Source organism: Apteryx mantelli, chromosome 1, assembly GCF_036417845.1.
Source record: "Apteryx mantelli isolate bAptMan1 chromosome 1, bAptMan1.hap1, whole genome shotgun sequence".
Lineage (NCBI taxonomy): Eukaryota > Metazoa > Chordata > Aves > Apterygiformes > Apterygidae > Apteryx > Apteryx mantelli.
Window position 1 is genome coordinate 87,104,901 of NC_089978.1, and position 14,621 is coordinate 87,119,521.

Consider the following 14,621-nt stretch of genomic DNA (forward strand, 5'->3'; position numbering starts at 1 on the left):
ACTGTGCATGTTCCAGTCTACAACTGATACATCACAGAGTGAAATATCAGTCCATGTGTGACTTAATAAATACATTTAACAACATCCTTTCCAGTTCTTGATAGAAGGTTGTAATGCAATCTAAACACTCCTGTGACAGCTGACAATCCTGCAACATTAACTGCTCCATTCTTCCAAAACAGAACATTTTCGCACTGTTAAATTCAACAGTTGAAAAACACTGTTTTATTGTTGAGTGACCACATTCTCCTAACAGTCCTGGCCACTGTGCTACACAGCCCAATTGGTTGCAAATGTTCCTGGCTGCCCCTCTACATATTTACAAGACTCCTCCACTTACTTCTACTGTCATCTTCCAGAAAGCCACTTACCCTTCTTAGCACAAAATTTTACAGAATACTTGCATTAAGAAAATTGTGGGCAGCACAAAATCAACCCAGATATGATGTTAAATCAAAGAGCTGCATTCACTACTGACAGGTATACAGTGGCTATTAACGGATGCATAGTGAAAAGCATAAGAACAGAGCAAGCCCAGCCTCGAACCATTTGTGGCCTAGGGGACTTTTTTCAAGCTGTGATTTAGCTGCCTCAGTGGATTTCCCTTCTGAAAGTTTGTCCAGTCTTCTCTTGAACCCACATAAACTTTTAGCATTCAGAGCATCCTATGGCAAGGAGCTCCACAGCTGTATCTTGAATGAAGAAGCTCCTCCTCATGGTCATTTGAACCTGCCATCCACTTAGCCTCATTTAATGGCCTCTGCCTCTTGTACTGGAAGGCACAGCAGTCCATCCCTATTCTCTATCCATGCCACTCACGATTTTAGGGACCTCTATCATATCTCTCCTCAGTTGTCTCTTTTCCAGGCTGCACATGCCTAATCAGAAAGCCATTTCATGCCATCAGTCATTACTGTTAGCCTCCTCTGTACCATTTCCAGCTCTACCATGCTCCTTCTGAGATGGTGAGATGAGAGCTACAACAGTATTCAGGATGCAGATGCACCGTGGATTTATAGCATAGCATAAAATCTCTGTTTTCTCCTCCATTGCTTTGCTAACAATTCCTAACATCTGACTCACTCTTTTGGCCATGGCTGAGCACTAAGCTGATGTTTCCCTAGCTGCGCTCGTTTGTGGGTTCTCAACCTGGGGAAAGTGACCACCACAATCTTTCCATGCTGATGAGCACGAAAGAAATGACCAACTGTATCTACATAGTTGTGCTGTTGGAAAAAAATTGAGAGTAGCAGTAGCAGATATTAAATCCTGAGGTGCTACACAATTCACTCTCAGACAGCTTGACCTAAATTCCTACGGGGAATGAGGAAGACACATATTTGGGGCATTTGAAACAAAACTAGACAAATGACCATAAATTATACTACATGGGACATTCCTACCCTCTTTTGGAAGATGGATTAGGCAGATGACCTACTAAGTATTTTTTTTTTATTTTACTAAATCCTACAATGTCATGAGTGCATGTGCTTTAGCATATCTTAAATCATAATCTGTTTGAACCAGAACCAGTCAAAGGTTTTGAAATGCACATTAAACCACAAAAGGAAATCTTGAGCAGTTTGTTAATATCAACAGAAATCCAGATGGAATTACAATCATTTTTTATGTACAATTGAGGGCATATTATGTAATACTAGCCATGGATTTAGTTTAATGCACCGCATCTTCCAATAAGCTGCTGGCAACTCTAATAGCAATCTGATATCTATGAAGCACTGTGTGCCATTGACAAAACCATTTTAAAACTGACAGTCCATGGTTAAAGGCTCGGCTATTCAGGGTCTTACGGGAAAACGAGGATGAGAGAGATAAAATGACAAATGAAGAAGCGGGATGGAAAAGACCAGAGAAAAAACAAGAAAGAGGGAAAAGTTAAAAAAAAAAAAAAGCAGATGAGAAACATGGTCAATTTGAGGATAGTGGGAACAGGAAGAGGACGCGAGGTCAAAACTCCAGGAAGGCGTGGAGTAAAATCCACGGGATTTATCGGGAAGGCTGCAGCCTCCTCCCAGCCGTTTAGCCAGGCCGCCCGGGTCGCTGCTGCGCATCCGGGAGCCGGTGTCCGCGGCCCTAGCTGCGGTGCCGACCCGGGCCGGCCCGCGCGGCGGCCGGTCCCCCTCCGCCTCCGCAGGCCCCGCGCGGCGCCCCCAACGGTCGCCGCCCGGCGCGGCGCGGCGCGGCCCCGGGGAGGAGCGGGGCGGGGCGGGCGCCCGTGACACTTCTCCTCCCCCCGCCGCCGCCATGTGCGGCCCGGGGGGGCGGGGGCGCCGCGCCCGCCGCGCCCCGCCGCGCCCCGCCCCGCCGGCGGGGGGAGCGAGCAGAGGGGAGCGGAGCGGGACGCGGTGCTGGGCAGGGCGGGCGGCTCGTCCCCAGCGCGGGGCGGCGGCGGCGGCGGCCGGGGCTGACAGGCGCGGGCGGGCCGGGGCGGGCGGCGGCTGCGCCCTGGCCGCGGCGGCAGCAGCGGCGGCAGCGGGGGCCGCGGTCCATGGAGCCCAGCTAGGGGCTCCCGCACCCTCCACCGGCGGCCGGAGGTAGGTGCCGGCGGGGCGGGGCGGCTGCGGCCGGACGGCGGGGGACGGGGGACGGGGACGGTTTGCGCCGCGCCGGGCGGTGTCGTCGTGCCGCGGCCACGCACACGGACACACGGGCCGTGCGCCGTCATCGTTGCCCGGCCGCGGAGGCGGCGCTGCCCGGCGGGCTGCGGCAGCGCGGTGACAGGTTGGGGCCGGGCCGGGCCGGGCGCGCTGCGGGGCCGCGACCATTGTTCCCCGCGGCGCGGCCGTGGGGCGGCCGTGGGACGGCGCGGCCGTGGGGCTGCGCGGTGCCGGCGCCGTGGCGGCCGCGGGCGCTACCGAGCCGCCGCCGCCGCTTTGTGCTCCGCCCGCGGGCGAGAGCAGGAGCGGGAGCGGGGCGCGGGCGGAGGGCACGGCACAACTTCCTAAAATCATCCGTGGGGTGTGTGTCCCCCCCCCCCCACCACCACCCGTGTCCAGGGCAAGGCGCGGCGGCTCCTGCCTCGCGCTCGCAGGCAGCCACCATCCTGGTTAACGGCGGCTTCGGTGCCTGGATCCGTGAGCTGAAGGGAGGACTGGAGGGAAATTAAAAAATTTATGGTGTGTTTAAAGGTTGACAGTAACGTGATTATTTGGGTGTCTCTCCTAGCCGGTGACGAGCCGCCGGGAAGACGCACGCCTCGGGAAGTTGTGGCAGCGATCCTTTTTGTTGTTGTTCGTTCAGGTCCGTAGCGAAGGTTGCCGGGAAGACAAATTGTCACCTGCGCTCTTTGTATCTGCGTGGAGAGGGTTAATTGTCGTTGCTGGATGTGGTGGCCGTGACTCGGGCGTCGCTCGCGCTGGTGCCCGTGGGCTTTGGATGTGTGTCGTGTTGGGTTTTTAAGTGTGCCTGCGTGTTTTGCTAAAGAAGTTCTGCATCTGTCAAGGGAGAGATGCTGCAGGATCCAAGTGTTGTGTGCAGGAGTTGCAATGCAATGATTCAGCTTTCCGCTCCCCCCCCCCAAGAGATTGATTTTGCTTAGATTTGTCTGCTGTTGTTTGCATTAGTCTTCTCAGATGCTATCCTCATCAGAAATCTTTGTTTTTAAAGAATAATTAAAATGCAAGATTCAAAATACATACGTTATCTAATGGGGATTATTGTTTAAAAGGGAAGAGTATCTGGTTACCAAAGATTTCTTCAGGTCTTTTCCATTAAAACTTAATGCATAAATATTCTTATTTTTACTAGCAACCTGTCATGTCATTTATCACTAGCAAATTGACTTAACGCTTGAAATAAAGGTTTCCTCACAAACATGCTACTGAATGGAGTATTCCAGGCATAACATTAGTATAGGAAGGCAGATCAGCACACTCCCATTTTTCTTTCTATGTGTAATTTTGGGAAAACATTTTCTCCCTTTTTGTGACTATACGAGTGACCCTGATTAATCAGATACAACTACAGTGAGGACTGGGTCCACCCGGCAGGCTGCCAAGAGCATGCACGTTTTCCTGCACAACTCTACTAGGGCTGTCTGTTCAATTTATACACACTCACTATTTTGCCCTTGGAGTCTCTGATCAATTTTGTAGCGTTTCTGCAAGAAGCTCCAACAGGAGTCTCGCTGAGATGGTAAAATCTATTTCACATTGTGATATGATTGAAGCCAAATTTGAAGGGGGAGGAGGGAGGGATAGATGCTAGAATCGGCTGTAGGGTGATACTGAGTTTCCGTGTGTGTGTGTGTGTGTGTGTGTGTGTGTGTGTAAATTCTGGAGGGGTTCCAGCAGCGAGAGCTATCTGGGTCTGCCTGCGCATCACCAGAAGGATGTTTTTTCCAGGGTCCTGCTAGCTTTCTACCAGAAACACGAGCGATAAGCATTTGCAACATGCATGGTTTGTATTATAAGCCCAGGCTCGAGGACTGAGCCAGCCGGGTTAGTCATGTAAAAGGCATGACGTGTGTGATGAACAGGTAGCGCTGAATGCGCTACAACTTCGGAAAGCTGGCATTCGCTGCGAGCAGGCTTGGAAACTCACAGCCAAGGAGAGCCTGCAAGCAGTGTGAATTACAGAGGAAAAATGCGTTCGCATGTAACAAAGAGGGCTGGCTCATCTCCTGCTCGGGGAACTGATTTTTATAAAATCTGGCTTCTGTCTCTGCCACAAATTTATGGTGTAGGTTTGGGCAAATCACTTAACCATTCCCTGCCTCTGCTCTCATTTTCTTTGCCTGTGACCTGCTAAAGGCTTGTGTTTACAGCGTTGTCAATTCAGACGCTAAATCAAATCCTTTACTTTGCCCAATTGCCTTGCACGCAGAAGTCTCAAGTCAAAGGTAGGTGGTACCTCACCTAGCTGGTCTGAGGGGATATGGTTTGAAATTCAGATGTTTGAGCCAGTAATACAGATGCAGCAGCCTCACCACAATTCATCAGTCTCTAATCCTATCCTTCTTCTAATCCAGTCATTCTGTGCTGCTAGCCAAATCGCCCTGCATAGCTCAAGTGATGTTTTGCTCTGTACTTGCCATCATATCAGCTAGGCTACGTCAAATGAGGGAAGTTACAGAAGTGAGGGTGAGCTGAATATCATCAGCTCTTCAGGACACAGACTGTCATTTGATGTTTGTAAAATCCATGGCACAAGAGAGGCCTGGTGTGACTTGGAAATATGAATCATAACTAGAGGGTAAATTATAACAACGTAACAGAAAAAATAGCCAGAAAAAATGGTGCCTCTGGCATTTCTGTATAGCCAGCTGTGTGCAAGTCAACAGAGAATGGAGGTGGAAGGGTGCAGCTCCCTTGACATAACAACAGGATTCTTATTTTAGCATGGAAGACAGCCAAAGATAAAGAGTGGTTGTCATCTGGCTGGTCAGAGGATTTACCAAAAAAAAAAAAAAAAGGCTTTGTGTAAATGGAAATATTTTCATGTAGGTACTAAGAAGAAAAGCGAATAACGTGGCAAGTGATGGACTAGCCATATAAAGCTAGCAGTACAAGATTTCTCCCATAAAAATCAGAATGATCCTAATTAAGCCCAGACCCTGTTAAATGACACATGGCTTTATTTATTTCAGATGTTTCTAGGTCCCAGAGATGGGGCCAAATGTGAAGAGCTTGATGTGGCAGATAGTTTAACCCCAATTACTTCTACATAAATCACGTGATTGTTACAGTAGCTAAGTACATGCAATGGTTGCCTCAGAGCTACTCATAAAAAATGTATTTAAATAATGTTCCATTGAAAATATTTACTGAATAAAGAATAACCAGCTTTACCCCACCTGAGCCTACTTGTTTGCTATGGCTTCCCCATTCAGCCTTTCAGACCCAGGAGGCATCTCCTTTGCAGCAGCCAGTGTTGCAGAGGCTTCGGGGAAGACCGGTTAACTTTCTTTTTACAGGCAATAGAATCAGAATGCAGTAGCTGTACTGGCTCAGTGTGTCCGCCAGTCTGTATGCATAGACTGCTGAAATGGTGGCTTTGTGGAGCAGTCGGCAAGAGAAAGAGAAGCAAAATGGGAGCTGACAAATATTCCTGTTATGAAACTTGGATGGAAAAATGATTTATGGGGGTACTTGCTTTTTTATTTTTAGTGGAAGGACTCAGTTGACAATGTGTGATGCTAGCTGTGAATTGCTTTGTTTTGAGATCACACTGCACTGGGTCATGCCTCCAGAAATGGCATCTACAGAATAACAATACAGTAAAGTACTTGGAAGCATTGCTTAGATTTACTATCTAGCCCACAATACTATCTTCAGGAAAAAAAAATCCTCCTCCTGCTTTTATTTCTTCTCTCTCTCTCTCTCTCTTTTTTTTTTTTTCTTCCTTAAAGCCCTTGTCCCAAATTGTCCCAGAAGACTCTACCTTCAAAAAGGAGGTAGCTTTATGAGAGCTCCTAGGCTAGGAAGGATCATTAACCTTTCCCAGCTCTCCTCAGGAATTTCCATTCCATAGATTTCCAATTTTGTCCATCCTTCCCAGGGCACCGAGCAACGTGGTAAATTGGCCACTCTTGCAGGAGCTTCTGTATCAACAGCATTTTAATGTTGCTTGTTAGTTCTGGCTTTCTCTTTTTCAAACAGGTCCATCCTCACTATCTGTTAATGTATGGCAGCTGAGTAGCGACTCTACAGTATGGGTTGGGTGCGTTTACAGGATCATGTCTGTGGGTTTTTGCAGAACTTCACAGGGGCGAGCAAAGTGGAAGCCCCTTCCCACTGTTGTGTGGGGAGCAGGATGCCATGGGAAGCCTCAGTGCTTGAGTGCTGGCTTTGAGCTCGAGTAACTGGACCCCGCCAAACTGCACATACTGTTTCCAACAGGTTTTTTTGCTAGTTAGTAGTGTATGTAGTTGTTTGGAAAAGACTTCTTTGAGGCATCATATTGAGGCTAAATGTTCTCAAGAATTAACCTAAGACCCTGGGATAGTTTTGTTTTCCCTTTAGGTCTCCACGGCATGAACAGTCCATTGGCTTTGTGGCTTTCTGATCCATGTGTTGCTTGCATCACTTTTAAAGCATACTGTGACAAATGGGCTAGAGTGCAGCTATTACAGAAGAAGGAAGCTGGCTGCTGTTTGATTAAATTGCAAGCTGGGCTGGGCATGGGGAGGGTTCCTCCCCACAGCAATGCAAAGATCTCTGAACGAGCTCCAGGATTAGCTATGTCCGTAGCTTTTCCCACAAGCCTGCAGTGAGGCACTACTGAGGCATAGTGTCCCAGAAATGGTCATCGGTGGTCTAAGAATTTGTCAGATGCTTTTATCTTTGAGCCAGTACTTGAGTGTAAACTCTGATGGGCCAAAGAGGTGAAGGAAGTTCAGCACTCCGCCTCACTGAGTTTCAGGGGGGCCGATGAAGGCAGGCATCCCTCTGAACATCCCACGCTGCAGCTCCAAACTCAACCCAGTTCTGAAGAGCAGTCTCTACTCCAGCATCTATATTTGCTTCAAGTTTTTAATTATTTTTCTGCTTTCATTGTGACGTGGAAACAGAGGTCAGAGAAATGTGATGGCTACCAGGAGGGCCAAGAGAGCAATGGCTCTCACGTGCTCTGCTGGATGGCATAGTCTTCATAGCAAAGCCAGGCTATTTGGAAGAGTGCAGGTCTTGCATTCCAGTGAAAAATAATTCATTAATGGCCAGAGAATAATACTTTACTCTGAAAAGCCACTCCAGCTGCATTGCACCAACTGTTCTTTTTTCAGTCTCTGAATCCTTAATGACAGTAGTGGCTAATTTCTCTTTTTGTGTTCTTGTAACTGCAATGTCCTATTTTTCTCTGAGTTTTTTGAGAAAATAATAGTAGTCATTGCATAGCTACTTGTCACCTTTCAGAGCAGAAAACTTCCGTGGTTAAATGGCCAAGTTATTTGGTGACTGCTTCAAGCAATAGCAATTTTTTGTAGCTCGTCAGTTATTCATCTGTGCTTAGTGAATAAACTATTTAACTAGAGCAATGTTACTTACCTTATGGTCCATGAATGTCAGGAGACGATGAATAAAACAGTTGCAAAAAGTATGACAATCACATACATGCATTCTCTTACATGCCAGCAAACAAATAATGCCATAGGGTCAGGAATGGTAAAGTGAGAAATGTGTATGTGCTTAGTAGATTTTTTTAAAATTTTATTGTATGTGAAAGCTTATACTACAATATATTCCTTGGACTAAAAATAGTCCTTGGACTGAAAAAAAAAAAAAGTGATTAGGTGGTCTTTTGATTAAAAGAAAAAAAAAGAATTTGAGGAGCACTGAGCTAAATGATCCAGTAGAGCAGTGAGAGTAGAACATGTGGAAAACTAAGTAAAATGTGAAGTGTTTTTTTTGTATATAGGGTACACAGCTTTCTGGTTCCTGATGGTGGATTGCTTGCTATGGAGCTGGATCCACACAAGGCTACCTACCGCAAAGCAAACAGGAAGGGTAACACGTTTTTTAGTCAGGATTTTCCAAGCAAGCAGTCAGTTTGTTGCTCTTCTGCTCTGTGCGTGCAAGATCCATTAGAAGGGGTGTTGTTCTTCACTGAGCTGGTGGTACCCGGCTCTTTATCTTGTGTCTCACCCCACCACTGTACCCAAGCAGCCATTCGGTTTAAGGAAGACTGGCTGGCCAAGGTAGGGTTATGCTGGTACTAAAGCAATGGTAGGCTGAAGAAAGTAGTTGTAAGGAGTTATATCCACGTGCATTGAGGGAATGCATCTGCCTTTTATTTGGGTTTGCCATTTAGGTCCCTATGTGATTTTTTTTTTTTTTTGGATGCTCAGGTAGCAGTCATGGGTCTTCCCACATGTGTTTAGCCATGAAGACATCACTTGTCCTTTAGGATGCATTCTGGCTATCACCATAATCCCCTGTAGATGAGGACAAGTTATTAAGTTGATGGGGCTACTACACCTGAATGGTGTTAGGTGCTACAGGAGAGCAAGCTAAAACAGAGTATGGCTGAGTGCTCACGGATCTTCACGTTCATAGCACGTACCCTCAGAGCTGTGCAGTGACTGTCCTGAGGGGACGTAATACAGCCTCCCACCCCCAATTCAAAAGACAGTTGCCTCTGAAACAGCCAAGTCGAAAGACCAGGTCAATGCCATTGATCAAGAGTAGGCTCCAGGCATCTTGGATGTGTGTTAGTTATTGGAGAGGCTCGTCAACACTTGTGCTTCCTATGTGTTCTCTGGTGGAGCTGAAGAGCTCTTTGCTTTGAAGTATAAAAGCCCAAATATTTGGGGACCTGGTACTTCAGAAACTGCTTTTCTTGAGAAAAGGTGCCACTGAATTTTCAATGAGCTGAGTTTTTCAAGCTAGCAGCTTATTATTTTCAAAAGGGAAGTTTTTTTTCTTTTTTCTTTTTTTCTTTAATGGTTTCCAGTTTTGAACTCATTGCCCTCTTTGGCTAAAGAATATGAAGTGGTCAGAGGTAGGAGAGATGTCATTTAGGTCAGGGTTAGTTAAAACAGAATCTTGTCTTTTTGTATTTTCGTATTTGTATATGTTTTGATTTGTGCAATTTTTCCTGTTCTATTTAAGGCTGTTACTTTAAGGAAGTCTAAATAAGATTTCCTGTCAGGAATGGTTTAGATATAGCTGATCCTGCCTTGGGGCAGAAGGATGCATTAGGCAACTTCTCAAGGTCCTTTTCAGGACCTTTTCTATGATTCTAGGCAGTTATGGAACAAAAGAATTCATAGTAAGTTGTGCCACTTATGCTGGTAGGATTTTGTTATAACATTTTAACACAGGTATTTGTAAAAGAAATAATAGCTAATTGTAGTGTAGTTACTGCTGCTGAATATGACAAATGCCTCTTAAAATTAGAGAGGAAAAGAACTGATGTTACATTTTTAGACTAACATCATGATATGGCTATGATTAATTTTTCCAGGAGCTTTGTGTTTTTTATATCTGCTTAAGTGTATTAACATTTTAAAAGGTCAAAGGTAAGCTTTAAAATGGATGCCAAATTAAGATGGATGGGAGGAAAATGACTTTTAGTTCTTGTTACTGCATATTGTTTGAATTTGACCAAAGGCAAAAACAAAACAAAGACCCCCCCCCACCAACACGCACGCACACACACGCACGCCCCCCCCCCCCCCCCCCCGCCACCTGACTTCCGTGCATACCTGGTCCAGCAAAGCCTAATTCATGTAGGCAAAACATCATCCTGGCAAAATCAGTAGTCAAATGTCTTCATTTCCAGACAGTTTAAGTACCTCTTTGCAAAGTCACTCTCATTTGACTAGTGTTAGCGGACTCTGTAAATAAATGTAGCTAAAATATTTATATTAGGAAAATATGGCTAATGTGAGCCATAACCACATTATCGTTTCCTGCCCTTGCTGTGTTTGAGATTATGATTTGTCAGAGAAGGAACTGTACCCTCATTTGTATTCATACAGTTTCTGGCACATTGAGTCCTTCAGAAAGCAAAAAATAAAATATAATGGAAATGATTCCTTTGCTGTCAGTGGGAACAGTGACCAGTCGGAGTTGAAAGCGAGGCTGTAGGGGAAGCACTCTGTGAGTGTACTAATGGGCAACAGCTTTGATTTTTGGAGAAAGCAGTATAACTTGAGGGAAGGACCACATCTGTAGATTTATGTCTGTCATTTCCAGCGTTGCCCTAAAATTATGATTCGGACCTAGCCCTGCCATGTGCCCCATGTCTTGGGAATTACAGACACTGCATTCCTCCAGGGACCTAGAGCCTGTTTTTTTGTGGATATTATTTCACAAGGCAAATTCACTCCCATTGCTTCATGACATTTACCAATCCATCATTTCAAAAAATAAAATAAAATAAAATAAATCTCAAACCAAATCATTCTTCCCAGTGGTGGTTGGTGGTTCATCGGCTGGGCAGTAGCCAAAGTGAAGATGGAGGCTGCCTCCCACAGGCTGCCTCCTGCATCAACCTACAGCTCCTTTGGCCCTGTATTTTATAGCAAAGCACCTCCTTCCGTCACGCAGGCTGCAGAGGCTTTGCCATGCTGGGAAGAGCCATACCGTGCCAGAGTCGGTTCTGACTTCAGTTTGTTTAAAGACAACTGTAAGTCGTTACTATTGTAAAAGATCAAAACTGATACCTTTTTCCAAAACGGCAGGCTAGGAGGGGCTCAGTGCTGCGGTACTCGGGTTTTCCAAGCCTGTGGGCAGCTTCAGCCTCTTCACCGTTCTCCCTTCCTCAGACATGCTTATACCTCACTCCCCACCTGAAACCTGACTGAAGTGTTCACTTCAAAAAGGAAAACATTACAGTGCAAACAGCTGAGCCCTCTTTTACCAGGATAAAAGCAATGTTGTCTCCAAGAGGAGACCAGGCATCCTACAGTCCAGAGGGTGCTGGAGTCAAATTTCCTCTGAGAGTTCACCGCTCCCTTTTTTTTTTCTGTACCATGCGACATAATCACTGTGAATTTAGTCCTTTTATTCTTGTTGGCTTTTTTTTTCCCAGTAACTTTCCTCAGATCAGTACTATCTCTTTCCAAAACCAGGGGCCAAAGATCTATCTACTTCATTAGCTGTCAGTTCAAAATCACATGGGTTTTACTGGGGTGAAGTTTTGGCTGGTATAACTGGGCCAGTATAATTTTGATTTGTCAGCTATAGCTGTGCAGTTGAGAACTGAGAAAAGGTAATGCTGTCTTTCTGGTGATTGTGCCTATCCAACTCGTTTTGGCAAGCGGCGCGCTACTCCTGAGCCTAATGAATCAGTGGAAAGATTCCCTTTGAATTCCATGAGCTCTGGGTCTGCATTTGACATCAAAAAACGCTAAACACTGGAAGTGATGCCTTGAAGAGAGAAAGTTGCAATTCTCGCTCTTTGCCCATAAACAAAGGCCTGAAATGTGTCTGAGATCAGAATGAGGACTGGTCAAACTCTTCCCCCTTCCCCAGCAAATAGTAAGCTCTCCTAAGAATCCCGATCAGGGAGCTGAAAACACTTGCTGAATGTTCTGACAAAAAGGAGGGAAAAAATGTAGAATGCTGAAACATTTTGTTTCAGTGTGAAAATGTCTTTTTCATTTCAAATTAACTTGATTTTTTTTTTTCCAACGCATCACTGTCCTCAGAGTGGAACAAACAAAACATTTTTATTTTTTTCTTTTACCAAAGGAGAAAATAAAAATAGTTCTTAAAATGCTCAACCCAAACATTTCCTTTTAAATTTTTCAGCCTGGCCACCAGAGCAAACAATTTCATTATTTGCATAGCTCTAATTGCAGTGATTAAACAAACACAGCAAACATTGACCCTTCACAGAGCCTCATCAGAACCCCACAGCCAACTTAGCCTGTATTTTTTCTTCAGCAAAGCAGCAGAGAAGGAGATTGGAGTGGTTTTGTGCTAGAGCGGGAAAAAAAATCGACATTTTTTTTTTCTAACTGATATACTGTCAGTTTAGCGCAAGAATAATTTTACCCATTTTCTTGCTAGCAGATTCAAGGATATCTGATACAGTTTAAAGGCAATCAGATTCTGAATATCTTATGTGTTACTCAGTTAAATTGCAACCTCTGATGCTATTATTAGAATAATGTGTGGGATTGATACTCTGTTAGTAATACTGATATTAACATAAATGATTGAGAAACAAACATTTAAATTTCTTTTTTTCTGGTTAGGAAGGTGGTAGGCACCCTAATACAGGGTTAAGTAAAATTTATCTGGCTGCAGTTCCATCAAATAGGAACAATTTTTTGGACATTTTTTAATGACATTTATTTATAGCAGGTAGAGCACAGGCGGCTGCTATTTCTCAGCATGCTGGAAGAATGTTCTCCAGATGGTGCTTACTGTTTATGCTTTTATTCAGTTCACTTGAACACAGCAGCACTCTACACAAAACATGGAAAATTGGAAAATAAAAACAATTATGTTTTTACAAAGTGCCATGTTATTTGCTGAAATGTCTTATTTGACTGATGAGAGATGCTTCAGGGCAGCGTGGGGGATCATGCCTTTCACAAAAACACTGAGCCAGAGTCACCAAATGGATAACAGGCATTTCCCCAGCTTGAGAGACAGTCTCAATTTTCTCTCCAAAAGGTGGATTTTAGCACAACTGCTAATGCTGCCCTCATATTTGTGGCCTCTTCTGCCTCCCTTTTCCCCTGGAGGGATTTGTGTGAATTTAGCGAAGGGCTTATAATATCAGTATTTTTGCTGAATTTGCTGTGACTGTGCACCCCCAAGGTGGGAAATGGGATTGGAAAGGAGTAAGACAAAGCACTTCGTAAACCTTGTTTGTGCCATGTTTTCCATTGGTTTCAGATTTCAGTGAAAAATAAAGTATTAAGGCCTTCTGATGATCTAGCTGAAAGCAGTGACAAAAACTCAGGCTGGTATCCAAAAGGGCAGGCATGGTCCATGGTTTCTGTTTGTTCCAGTAGTGAAAATGCATATCCAAATAACACCGAAATGGTGGGCATTCTCTTGTAATCTTTTGTTATGCCACTTCTACCGGACTACTTGCATAAAACATTTTGAAACTGAAAGCTTTAAGTTTAAACAGCTCAGAAGCTTTTTTTTTTTTGACTAAAAATACATAGAAAAATTTGGAAACTCTTATTTCTTTCCAGTTCTTTAAATAAAAATCCCAAATCATCAAAATGGATGTCAGCAGGAAAAGGAAAAAGCAGGAAAAAAAAGTCATTCAATAAATATTTCTGGCTTCTATTAAAAAAAAAACAACACAAAACCCCCACAACATTTCAGGAAAATTTTTAAATCACAAAAAAAATATCAATTTAAACCTTCAAATTGGACACAACAGTTATTTCTTTGTACACATAAGCTTTCAGTTTCCACCAAAATCTAGCTTAAAGCCATCAATACTTTTAGTGAAATTAAATTTCAGGGAATTAATGTATAAACAGTTGTTCAACCAGTTTTGGGGATTTCTTAGCTAAATGGCAGGGCAGGACTGCACAGTGCTTCGATTTTTCTCTATTGCCTGTTACCCAAGAGACAGGCGTTTTCCAACCAGAATTCTTGCTACATCAGCTACATGCTGTTTATCTTTCGTTGCTCCCTTGGCAGTTATTATTTCTTAATGTGTTAATTGTAGTTCCTGGACCCTAGTGTGTGAGCATGTGTAATATTTGCTGTAATGATGTGGACACATTCTGTATTCCTGGAATCTCAGAGAGAAAATGTTATATACGTTCTGAGCACAGTACATCCAGTAAGAGGAACCAATTACAAGAATTCAAATAGTATAAAAAGAATAAAATGCATAATTGGAAGGAGTACTTTTTTTTTTTCTTATTCAGTTAGGATCCCTTCTCCTGCTCTTGGTTTGTGTGATATATGTACATTTTTAATTAAAACTTGAATTATGTCACTTGCTTTCCACCTTTTAACAATATTTCACAATGAATTCATTCCTAATAGCAAGTAGTCAGGGGTAAGAAATGACTTTGCTGAACGATGGGGGCTGTTAATTATTAAAAAGAAACCTATGGATTTAAAACAAATTAGAACTCATTAAGCCTTGGTCTGTTTCCACACAGACCAGCTGACATGAAAAAGCCTGTGGAAAATTGCGATTCCTAGCCAACACTTCCCTAGCAGAGA

The 14,621-nt window shown here is 44.2% G+C and overlaps 1 protein-coding gene across 1 annotated transcript in view; it reads left to right on the forward strand.

Annotated features, from left to right (window-relative positions):
- Positions 1-2,450: 2,450 nt before the first annotated feature.
- Positions 2,451-14,621, forward strand: part of RAI2 (retinoic acid induced 2) — a 46,872-nt gene continuing 34,701 nt past the window's right edge. Inside the window, exon 1 of the mRNA XM_067297052.1 lies at positions 2,451-2,555. The gene's annotated coding sequence lies outside the window, so the exon portion shown is untranslated. The remainder of the gene's footprint in view (positions 2,556-14,621) is intronic.